General features: G+C 39.9%; 1 protein-coding gene, 3 non-coding genes and 3 pseudogenes across 4 annotated transcripts in view; 4 read left to right on the top strand and 3 right to left on the bottom strand.

Moving 5' to 3' along the window:
• The window catches only part of LOC127527764 (uncharacterized), a 12494-nt gene extending 3829 nt beyond the window's left edge, over window positions 1-8665 (top strand). The window contains exon 2 of the mRNA XM_051927601.1: window positions 8429-8665. The gene's annotated coding sequence lies outside the window, so the exon portion shown is untranslated. The remainder of the gene's footprint in view (window positions 1-8428) is intronic.
• Window positions 828-1035, top strand: LOC114669628 (uncharacterized; annotated as a pseudogene).
• On the top strand, window positions 1949-2113 carry LOC114669487 (U1 spliceosomal RNA). The gene has a single exon (XR_003719074.2). It is a non-coding gene; the product is annotated as a U1 spliceosomal RNA (small nuclear RNA).
• Window positions 2778-2886, bottom strand: LOC114643215 (uncharacterized; annotated as a pseudogene).
• Window positions 8666-8917: 252 nt separating the features above from the next.
• LOC127528067 (uncharacterized) lies at window positions 8918-9069 on the top strand (annotated as a pseudogene).
• Window positions 9070-9765: 696 nt separating this feature from the next.
• Window positions 9766-9884, bottom strand: LOC114643217 (5S ribosomal RNA). Its single transcript, XR_007935222.1, has one exon. It is a non-coding gene; the product is annotated as a 5S ribosomal RNA (ribosomal RNA).
• Window positions 9885-11175: 1291 nt separating this feature from the next.
• Window positions 11176-11294, bottom strand: LOC114643218 (5S ribosomal RNA). The gene has a single exon (XR_003714720.1). It is a non-coding gene; the product is annotated as a 5S ribosomal RNA (ribosomal RNA).
• Window positions 11295-12146: the final 852 nt, after the last annotated feature.

The raw sequence follows: 12146 nt of genomic DNA, 5'->3' as shown, positions 1-12146 counted from the left end.
TCAATGGACAAACCACACTCCAAAGGCAGACAACATGCCTGAACATTTTCAATATGCAGTAGCCCTGAAAAAGAGGTATAGACCCTTTCAACAACTTGAAATTTGTAAAAACCACAAGGCCCTGTACCTAGCCATACTGCAACAAAACAAAATTCAATGTGGACCACCAGGCTTACCAGATGCTGTGTGGAACACCGTCCAGCCAAAATCCCTAGACAACCATCTCAAAGACTTAAATTGGTTTTCAGTGTGGGGTCGTCTTTCTGTCAGGGAAAGGTTGTACAGACGCGGCATATCCAGAATAGATACCTGTCCTCGTCACTGTTGTTCAACCACTGAAACTATCAAACACGCAATTTGGGACTGTTCTTTTGCACAAGAAGTGTGGACGGAGGTTTGTTCACAATGGCCTGATCTTCTTCTTTTCCAATTTCTTACTTACAATTTTATATTTGGTGATGGCCTTCAAAAGCTTAACAAAAGTTTTAGATTCCTTCTCTGGTTGGTTGTCAGCCTGACTAAATGGGGAATTTGGGAGTCAAGGAAAGTTCTAATTAAATACAACACTGACTATGATGTCAAATGGGTTGTTGGTTGGGTTAAGAAAGAAATAAGTCGGCGCATAAAGAGAGATGTACAAAAATGGGGCTTTGCTGCAGCTAAAGAACGCTGGAAAGACTATCACATGATTTTCCTTTGTGCCTATTCCTTAATTTTGTAAAAGTTTGGGTTTTCTGCTTCAGTTTTTTTTTTTTTCATGCTTTACATATTGACTAAGTGATTGTATTTTTGTGATCCATATGTACCGTCCATGTTCATGTCTTGTTCCAACTTTTAATAAAAAAAATGTGTGTAAAAAAAAAAAAAAAAAAAAAAAAAAAATCTGTTCTTATCAGTTTAATATCTGATACGTCCCCTATCTGGGGACCATATATTAAATTGATTTTTGGAACAGGGAGATGGAATAGGGGCTTGCTCCGTCCACTCCACGCATCGACCTGGTATTGCAGTACTTCCAGGAGCGGTGCACTTTCTCCTTTTATTGGTCTAAAATCAGAAAAGCAGCCTTGGCTGGGGGTTGGTCACTATGGGGGAGAGGACAGAAACTCTCACCAGAGCAGGATTGATTGATTTATTTCATTATTTATTTAATTAATTAATGAATTAAGTGATTGATTGATTAATCATTGTGTACCTGTACGCCGCTTTTGCTTGTAGTACTTCCTGCATTCCAACAGATGTCAGGCGAGGCTCGGAATTAGACAGCTGCTGCTGTGCGGTGAGTGCAGTAGTGTCGGACGCCCAAGCCTTTAACGCTAGCAGGAAGCCTTATTAAGCTCCCAGAAACCACGAAGCAGTCTTGCAGGCTGTCTGATGTCGCTGCAGCGCCCTCTGTGTTCGAGGCCTTGTTCACACAGGCAGGCCTGGATGTGCCTTCTCCTTTTCATCTTCCATCTCCAACAGGTGTGAATGTGGTGTCTGAAGGGGTGTGAACGTGTTGTCTCGAGGGATATCTAGATCGTTACCACCCTTCGCTGACGTCTCCTTTGTTTTGTGGGGGGATGGTGGTTTTAAATCCTCCTTTTCCTTGCCTGGTCCCCGCCCACACACATACACGCCCACAACCCCAAATGTGATAAAGGGGGTATTGTGGAAGGCAAGGTGTGCATACACAAATAAACAGGTTTTCTCTGATCATTCCAATCATTTTCTGTTGGGAAAAAACTTTTTCGTTTTATGAGAAAAACCATCTCTTATGAAAAAAGGCCAAAGGTAAGATAAGACATAAAAAGTCCTTTTGTTTTTATTATATATAAAGATAGAGTAATTTAATATAATCAGCATACCTTGGAATTTCCCCGAGGGACTGTACTCGGGAGAAAGAAAGGGAGTCGAAAGAAAAATACTGCTGAAATTTTAACTTCATACTTACTTTTAATGAGATATGAAATAAAATTGATTTAGGACAAAAAAAAAAAAAAAAAGGTGGTTCTCCCAGGGCGAGGCTCATCCATTGCACTCCGGGTGTGCTGACCCCTGCGATTTCCCCAAATGCGGGAAACTCGACTGCATAATTTGTGGTAGTGGGGGACTGCGTTCGCGCTCTCCCCTGATAACTTTGATTCAAAAGACAGACTGAAAAAGCTTTTTATCTTTTCGTTGTGGAGTGGAAACTGGTTGTTTGGGTGAAAATGAAGCAGGAGCCAATGAGACAACAGCAGAAGTGGGACATCAAAGTGATAGTAATACTAATAATAAATTTTATTTATATAGCGCCTTTCCCATGAGCAAGGTACTTAAACCTGTGATAAATACAGAAGATCCTAAAGATTATTTATTTATTGATTTATTTAAAGGAACACCCCCCCTAAAAATAATGATAAATATTAATTTTAATTGATTAATTAATTAATAATTTAGTTATTGAATTTATATAAAGGAAACTCCCCCCTATAAAAAAAAAAATAAGAAATTGATTCATTTATTTATTTATTTATTTCTTCCTACCCACATGTTTACCATTACTGCATTATTAATATTTTTAAGTTCTCTCACCTCCTTTGACAGCAGCATGGAACAGTGAGTGATGTGAAGAGAATAAAGTGGAGAGAAGTGGAACTGAGTGCACTTTTTCTTTCTTTCATCCATCCTTTTTGTGCAACTTTACTTATTTCAAGCTGCTTTACTTGCTGCCAAGTGCCAGCTTTCTGACACGGGTGAAAGGAGGAAAAGAAAAAGACAGCGAAAAGGGTGACCCCTGCTGGCAGAAAGGCAAAAGCTTACAGCACCCGGTATTCCCAGGCGGTCTCCCATCCAAGTACTAACCGAGCCTGACCCTGCTTAGCTTCCGAGATCGGACGCACTCAAGGTGGTATGGCCGTAAACGAGAACGACAAGTTTTTCTCTCCCCATATAGGCAAGTTTGGAAGCCCTCTTTACTAAACGACAGCCCAATGTTTTTTTTTTTTTTTTTCTGTTTTATTTCTCCCCTATCTTTCTTCCATTTTTATTGTTTATTTTGAAATTTTCAGAATGATTTTTCAATTTAAATGTTCTTTATCCTTTATGCTGGTCCCCTTCTGTCGGCTCTCTCGCTGTCGCCGACCAAATCCCGCCACCCCCGTGGATGGATAGATAGATAGATAGGGAGGCATCTTCCAGATATAGCCGGCAACCTCGTGTCCTTCCTAACATGGAATCCCACAGTGGCATGAAAGGGCAAGCACCGGCTCTCGTCTCGGACGTGTACGCAGCGCTGCCCCACATCTCCCTTCCCGAGGGTGCTTCGCTGCTGTGCGCGAGCGCCCATGCCGAGGGGTTCTTTCTCTCTCTCTCCCTCCAGAGCGCAGGGTCTCCTTCCTCTTTTGCAGCTTTGCCTCCTGCCGCCTGTCCCAGCTGTTGGGCGGCTGTTTCTTATTCAGTGTCCCGCCCAGTCTCTTCCTCTTCTGTTTCTCTTCCAGCCAATAAGCTCCCGAGATGGGTGGTTGGTTTGCATAAGAGCGAGGTGCACCTTGGGTTTGCTGGCGAAACCTGTCTAATCAAGGAGGTGAGGTCGGTGCAACCCCATCATCCGGGTCACAGAGCACACGGGCGTCAGATCGGCTGCTAGCTCGTGCGCACGCGCTCCGGAGGCCGATGGAGCCCGAAGGAGCCCGAAGGACCCCGAAGGTCCGAGGACGGCAGGGCACGTCGCCCGCCAGCGAGCGATGAAGCCGCGGAAGAGGGAGGTTGAGCGCCGGGCTGTACAACTCATACTTACCTGGCAGGGGAGATACCTTTGGTTCTTCGCTGTCAGGTGTAGGGAGCGCCCCACGGCCTTGGATCCAGAGCTGGGTAGGTTGGCTTGTCCACCACCCTGTTTTTCTGTTTCCCTTGGTGCGCGGCAAATTCAATTTTTAGGAGAAGGATGGCGGAAATGGTGTTACTTGGTGGTTACAACAGAAGAATGGGATCGGAGAGAGAAGATGGATCGGAAGTTGGAAGAGGAGGAGGAGGAAGACCAGCATCACGGATTCCAATTGATGGGAGAGAGAGGAGGAACGTGGTTCGTTTTGAGCTGAAGGAACAACAAATGGAGAGAAAAGAGTTCAGTATTGAGGTTTTGCAGAAGACTTTAAAGTTCATCCCTGGTGAGATTGATTTTCTATTTGCCTTTGCAGGAAAAACAACTTTTGAAGTGGTTTTTAAGACAAGATATTTGTATGACAAATGTGTGCGAACGGTAGAGAGGGAGAAAGAGGTGAACTTGATTTTGGATAAATTTTTGATTGTCCCATTGAGTGATAGACTTGATAAAAAAGTAAATTGTTATCATGTATACAGAAAAAGTTAAAATTCAAGATATTTCCACGTGGTTATTGCAGTATTGTGATGTCAAAAGTAGTATGCAGATGACGGTATTAAGAATGGGCTGTATAAATTTGATATAATTTTGAAGAAAGGGACACAGATCGGGTGATACACCTGCCCCCCGTTATACAGATAGGAGCAGTGAGAGGACATGTGTTCTATCCTGGCCAGCCTCAAGTGTGTAGGAGGTGTGGTAAGGAGGGTCACAAGGTTTTGGAATGCTTAGTAGTAAAATGTCGGAACTGTAAAGAAGAAGGACATAGCACCAGGGAATGTAGAAAACAAATAATCTGCAATTTATGTGGACAGGAGGCACATGCCTTTAAGGACTGCCCTGTCTCATATGCGAATATTGTTAAAGTAAATAAGACTGATAAAGTCATAGCACTGTTGGATGAAGAATCAGAAGAGGAGATGGAAGGGGAAGAAAGGCAGAGAGAGGAAAAACTAGGAGGTGAAAGGAGAACAAATGGTAAAGAAGATCCAGAACCGACAACCGGAAAGATGGAGGAAGAAAAAGAAGAGGTGTAAAGTTGTGGAGAGAGTGATGTGTGGAATTTTATGGAAGACAAGACAGTGCTGAAAGCAGGATTGACCAGTATTCGCAGGATATACTCTTCCACACAGAAGAAATAATGGAAATATTGAGTGGCACTGCAAGTGTATGCTAATCACCGGCAAAGGCGATGGTAGAAAATATAGTGCAGGAGAAGATGAGAGAAGAAATGGGGGAAATGAAAATTAACTCCACGTTACAACGGAAACGGGGCCCTGACTTACTATCTCCAGGAAATTCTGGAAAGGTGGAAGAAATGGAGAAAATATGCCAAGAATGGGGAACAACACCATCCTTTTTAGAAACTAAAGATATGGAAGGGTTCTTGTCCACAACAGGAATGAAGGGAGTAGAGGAATGGAAAGTAGAGAGAAAAGGCACAAAAAAAGCCAAGAAAAATGCAGCGGGAGTAAATAAGGGGAGAATAGAAGGAGAGGTAGAAAAAAACACTGGGAAGAAAAAATGAAATTGAAAATAGTAACAATTAATGTCAAAAGTATCCAGAGTAAAGAAAGGAGAAGAATTGTTTTTTCTTTTTTGAAAGATATTTCGGCAGATGTTTTTTGTCTACAAGAATGTAGTTTACCGGGCGAAAAATCGTATGAAAAGTATGCAAAGGATTGGAAAGAAGGTAACTCAGTATTTTCAGGAACGAATGAAAATAAAAATGCAGGAATAGGGGTATTAATAAAGAATAAGGAGATAGAAATAAAAGGATCGGAAGAAATTATAAAAGGGAGATTAATGAAAGTAAAACTGGTAAAAGGGAATAATACTATGAATATGATAAATGTATACGCACCAACAACGCCAGTCCAGAGAATGGAAATATTCAGATGCTTAGAAATTACAATGGCAAATGAAAAAAATCTAATTGTTGTTGGTGATTTTAATTGTTCAAATGAACAAAAAAATAAAGAACAACAAACGGACAAATCATCAAGAAAACTAGGAGAAATTGTTAAAGATTGTGACATGATAGATGTATTTAGAAAATTGAAAGGTGAAGAAAAAAGGGTTACGTGGAGAGGAGCAGGAAAAAAATCCTCTCGAATAGATTATATTTTTACAGATAAGACCTATGAACCAAAGAAATGTAAATTGCAGCCAGTGTTTTTTACTGATCATTGTATGTTGAAGGTGGAAGTAGAAAAAGGGAGTGATGACGAGCCCAAAGACTTCCAATGGAAGTTGAATGTAAAAATGTTAGAGGACAAGAAAATAAGAGAGGAGTATAAGCAGTATTATATAGGATGGACAACTTTAAAAGAATGGTGTGGGACACAAAGAGAGTGGTGGGAGCTAATGAAGAAAAATACAAAAGAGTTTTTCCAAAAAAAAGGCAGAGAACAGAGCAAAAAAGACAAGGAAGACATAAAAAGATGGCAGGAAAATCTTGAACGAGAATACAGTAGAGAAGATTATAATGAAACACAGATACGAATAATAAAACAAGAACTAGAACAATTATTCAGGAAAAAAGAAGAAAAAATAAAATTTCAAAGTAGTTAGAGAACAAGAAGAAGGAGAAAAGTGCTCCAGGTTTTTTTTTAAGAAAATAAAGGAGAGGAGGAAAAAATTAAGAATGGAAGAAATGATGGATAAAAATGGAGACATCAAAAAAGGAAATAGAAATAATGGAAATAGTTTTAAATCATTTTAGAGACGTGTATGGAAAAAAAGAGATTGAGAATGAGTATATCGATAATATAGAAAAAACTATAGATCGATTTTATACAGAAGAACAAAGAAAAATGTTATGTCAGGAAATAAAAATGGAAGAAGTGGAAGCGGCTGTCAAAATGAGCAGCAGAGGAAAAACACCAGGGATTGACGGCTTACCGATCGAATTTTATTTGACCTTTTGGGAGATTTTAAAAAATGATGTACTGGTCTTGTTTATGGAAATTTTAAAACAAGGTGAAATGACAAATACAATGAAAAGTGGAGTGATAACGCTTATTCCCAAGCAGGATGACAAAAAAGAGGTTAAAAATTGGAGGCCAATCACATTACTTTGTCAGGACTACAAAATACTGACGAGAGTCATGGCAAACCGTTTGAAAGAATATGTGGGGGATATAATAAAAGAACAGGCTTGTGTGGTACAGGAGAGGAGCGCTGCAGAAAATCTGTGTGTGATAAGAGACTGCATTAGCGCAATGAAGGAAAAAAAGTTGGATGTAGGGTTAATCAACTTAGATTTGGAAAAAGCTTTTGATAAGGTCGCACATAAGTATATGTGGAAGGTAATACAAAAAATGGGAGTGCCAGAAGAATTTGTGGGATGGCTAAAGGCAATATATAATGGAATAGGAAGTAGAATAAAAGTAAACAACAGGCTGACGGAGGAAATAAAAGTTGAATGTGGAGTACGGCAAGGGTGTCCTTTGTCAGCAGTCCTATTTGTGTTAAGTATTGAGCCTTTGTTGAATATGATAAGAAATGACAATAATATAAGAGGAATTGAAGTTCCGGGAAGTGGAGGCCAGCAGATTAAATTGTTTGCTTATATGGATGACATCACAGTATTAATAAGGGACGCTTGGAGTGTAAAGCAAGTAATAGAACACACTGAAAGTTTTTGTAGGGCCTCAGGGTCAAATTTAAACTTAAAAAAATGTGAATGTAGGATATGGGGAAAATGGAAAGAAGAGCCAAAAGAAAAGATAAGACTTATGGATAAGGTGAAAGTACTTGGGATTACTTTAGGAGATGTCAACACAGAAAAGGAGGAATGGAAGGGAATGTTAAACCAGATCAATCAAAAAATAGGGTTCTGGAGTTTGAGACATTTGACAATGGAAGGGAAAATATTGTTGGTTAAAGCAATCATTCTACCGAAATTATCATATTTAGCAACTGTTTTTTATCCGCCAAAGAAAATACTAAAAAGGATTTTAAGAACTTGTTTTGTATTTTTGCGGAATTCAAAGTGCGAAAAACTGGCTAGGAAACAGGTACTGAAGACCAAAGAAAATGGAGGTAAAGGATTTCCAAATATTGAAATGGAGTTGGAACTAAAACATACAGCAACGGTGGTGAATTTGGCAATAAATAAAAGAGGAAAATTTGCAGATATGTTGAGATATTTACTAGGGACGGAACTAAGAAAAGCGAAACTGTTAAAAATAACTAATAACAGACCTATGCCGTTTAATGTGCCAAAACACTATAAGATTATAAAAAAATGTTTACAAGGGTATGAATGGGAGGGAGGAGATTCAAAAAATGTGGGGGAAAAAAAGAGAATTAAAGAAATACATAGAAAAAAAGGAAACAATGAGGAAAATTCAAGCACTTACGGAGGAGCAAGTAAGAAAAGTGTGGCAACAAACGTCAAATAAAGAATTAACAAATAGACAAAAAGATTTGGGGTGGATGATAGTAAATGAAATTTTACCAACGAATACATTTATGTACAAAAGGAGAGTGGTTAAAAGTAAAATGTGTCCAAGAGACAATTGTTTAGAAGCAGAGATTGCAGAGCATGTATTCTGGAACTGCAGATATGCACAAGAGGTGTGGAGATATGTGGGAAGGGAATGGAAAGGGGACTTAGAGTTTGAAGATATTACAAAAGAAGGTGTACTATATGGTTTGGTGGGAAAGGAGCTAAATGAAAAAATGTCAATAAGGCAATGGGAAATGGTTAGTGTCATAAAAGAAAATATGTGGTGGTTTAGGAATGAATTAGTAATACATAATAAGAAAATAACAATACAAAGACTGTTACAGAGATGTGAAAAAGAGATACGGGAGGAATGGAAGATAAGAGGAAGCAGAAAGAAATAAAAATATATATAAAAAAAAAAGGTAAAGATTTTTAATATAAAGTAAAAAAAAAAAAAAAAAATTGTTGTGTCACGGTGGTGAAATGGTGATGGGTTACAGTGGATTAGCAAATTGGCCAGACGTTGTGTGTGTGCTCAAAGCTAAGAAACTGAAAAAGAAAAATTAAATGTAAGTGAAAAAAGGACAAGCAAAATAGTGTTTGTTCTCAGTAATGGAATTTAGACATGATAGAAAAAAAAAAAGGTTCTCCAAGGGCGAGGCTCATCCATTGCACTCCGGGTGTGCTGACCCCTGCGATTTCCCCAAAATGCGGGAAACTCGACTGCATAATTTGTGGTAGTGGGGGACTGCGTTCGCGCTCTCCCCTGATAACTTTGGTTCAAAAGACAGACTGAAAAAGCTTTTTATCTTTTCGTTGTGGAGTGGAAACTGGTTGTTTGGGTGAAAATGAAGCAGGAGCCAATGAGACAACAGCAGAAGTGGGACATCAAAGTGATAGTAATACTAATAATACATTGTATTTATATAGCGCCTTTCCCATGAGCAAGGTACTTAAACCTGTGATAAATACAGAAGATCCTAAAGATTATTTATTTATTTATTTAAAGGAACACCCCCCCCCCTAAAATTAATGATAAAAAAATATTAATTTTAATTGATTAATTAATTAATTAATTAATTAATTAATAATTTAGTTATTGAATTTATATAAAGGAAACTCCCCCCATAAAAAAAAAAAAATGATAAGAAATTGATTGATCATTTACTTATTTATTTATTTATTTCTACCTACCCACATGTGTACCATTACTGCATTATTAATATTTTTAAGTTCTCTCACCTCCTTTGACAGCAGCATGGAACAGTGAGTGATGTGAAGAGAATAAAGTGGAGAGAAGTGGAACTGAGTGCACTTTCTTTCTTTCATCCATCCATCCTTTTTGTGCAACTTTACTTATTTCAAGCTGCTTTACTTGCTGCCAAGTGCCAGCTTTCTGACACGGGTGAAAGGAGGAAAAGAAAAAGACAGCGAAAAGGGTGACCCCTGCTGGCAGAAAGGCAAAAGCTTACAGCACCAGGTATTCCCAGGCGGTCTCCCATCCAAGTACTAACCGAGCCCGACCCTGCTTAGCTTCCGAGATCGGACGAGATCGGGCGTATTCAAGGTGGTATGGCCGTAAACGAAAGCGGCAAGTTTTTCTCTCCCCATATAGGCAAGGTTGGAAGCCCTCTTTACTAAACGACAGCCCAATGTTTTTTTTTTTTTCTGTTTTATTTCTCCCCTATCTTTCTTCCATTTTTATTCTTTCTTTTGAAATTTTCAGAATGATTTTGAATTTGAATGTTCTTTATCCTTTATGCTGGACCCCTTCTGTCGGCTCTCTCGCTGTCGCCGACCAAATCCCGCCACCCACGTTTATGTATAGATAGATAGATAGATACATAGAGAGATAGAACGTGAGGCATCTTCCAGAAACAGCCGGCAACCTCGTGTCCATCCTAACGTGGAATCCCACAGTGGCATCAAAGGGCAAGCACCGGCTGTCATCTCGGACGGGTATGCTGCGCTGTCCCGCATCTCCCTTCCCCGAAGGTGCTTTGCTGCTGTGCGCAAGCGCCCACGCCGAGGGGTTCTCTATCTCTCTCTCTCTCTCTCTCTCTCTCTCTCTCTCTACGGAAAGCAGGGTCGCCTTCCTCTTTCGCAGGTTTTCCTCCAGCCGCATGTCCACGCTGTTGGGCGGCTGTTTCTCATTCAGCGTCCCGCCCAGTGTCCCCTGATAACTTTGGTTCAAAAGACAGACTGAAAAAGCTTTTTATCTTTTCGTTGTGGAGTGGAAACTGGTTGTTTGGGTGAAAATGAAGCAGGAGCCAATGAGACAACAGCAGAAGTGGGACATCAAAGTGATAGTAATACTAATAATACATTGTATTTATATAGCGCCTTTCCCATGAGCAAGGTACTTAAACCTGTGATAAATACAGAAGATCCTAAAGATTATTTATTTATTTATTTAAAGGAACACCCCCCCCCCTAAAAATAATGATAAAAAAATATTAATTTTAATTGATTAATTAATTAATTAATTAATTAATTAATAATTTAGTTATTGAATTTATATAAAGGAAACTCCCCCCATAAAAAAAAAAAAATGATAAGAAATTGATTGATCATTTACTTATTTATTTATTTATTTCTACCTACCCACATGTGTACCATTACTGCATTATTAATATTTTTAAGTTCTCTCACCTCCTTTGACAGCAGCATGGAACAGTGAGTGATGTGAAGAGAATAAAGTGGAGAGAAGTGGAACTGAGTGCACTTTCTTTCTTTCATCCATCCATCCTTTTTGTGCAACTTTACTTATTTCAAGCTGCTTTACTTGCTGCCAAGTGCCAGCTTTCTGACACGGGTGAAAGGAGGAAAAGAAAAAGACAGCGAAAAGGGTGACCCCTGCTGGCAGAAAGGCAAAAGCTTACAGCACCAGGTATTCCCAGGCGGTCTCCCATCCAAGTACTAACCGAGCCCGACCCTGCTTAGCTTCCGAGATCGGACGAGATCGGGCGTATTCAAGGTGGTATGGCCGTAAACGAGAACGACAAGTTTTTGTCTCCCCATATAGGCAAGGTTGGAAGCCCTCTTTACTAAACGACAGCCCAATGTTTTTTTTTTTTTCTGTTTTATTTCTCCCCTATCTTTCTTCCATTTTTATTCTTTCTTTTGAAATTTTCAGAATGATTTTGAATTTGAATGTTCTTTATCCTTTATGCTGGACCCCTTCTGTCGGCTCTCTCGCTGTCGCCGACCAAATCCCGCCACCCACGTTTATGTATAGATAGATAGATCGATAGAGAGATAGAACGTGAGGCATCTTCCAGAAACAGCCGGCAACCTCGTGTCCATCCTAACGTGGAATCCCACAGTGGCATCAAAGGGCAAGCACCGGCTGTCGTCTCGGACGGGTACGCAGCGCTGCCCCGCATCTCCCTTCCCCGAAGGTGCTTTGCTGCTGTGCGGGAGCGCCCACGCCGAGGGGTTCTCTATCTCTCTCTCTCTCTCTCTCTCTCTCTCTCTACGGAAAGCAGGGTCGCCTTCCTATTTCGCAGGTTTTCCTCCAGCCGCCTGTCCACGCTGTTTTGCGGCTGTTTCTCATTCAGCGTCCCGCCCAGTGTCCCCTGATAACTTTGGTTCAAAAGACAGACTGAAAAAGCTTTTTATCTTTTCGTTGTGGAGTGGAAACTGGTTGTTTGGGTGAAAATGAAGCAGGAGCCAATGAGATATCAGCAGAAGTGGGACATCAAAGTGATAGTAATACTAATAATACATTGTATTTATATAGCGCCTTTCCCATGAGCAAGGTACTTAAACCTGTGATAAATACAGAAGATCCTAAAGATTATTTATTTATTTATTTAAAGGAACACCCCCCCCCCTAAAATTAAT

This window comes from Erpetoichthys calabaricus, chromosome 5 (genome assembly GCF_900747795.2).
Source record: "Erpetoichthys calabaricus chromosome 5, fErpCal1.3, whole genome shotgun sequence".
NCBI classification, from domain to species: domain Eukaryota; kingdom Metazoa; phylum Chordata; class Cladistia; order Polypteriformes; family Polypteridae; genus Erpetoichthys; species Erpetoichthys calabaricus.
This window is presented reverse-complemented; position numbering and strand designations above follow the sequence as displayed.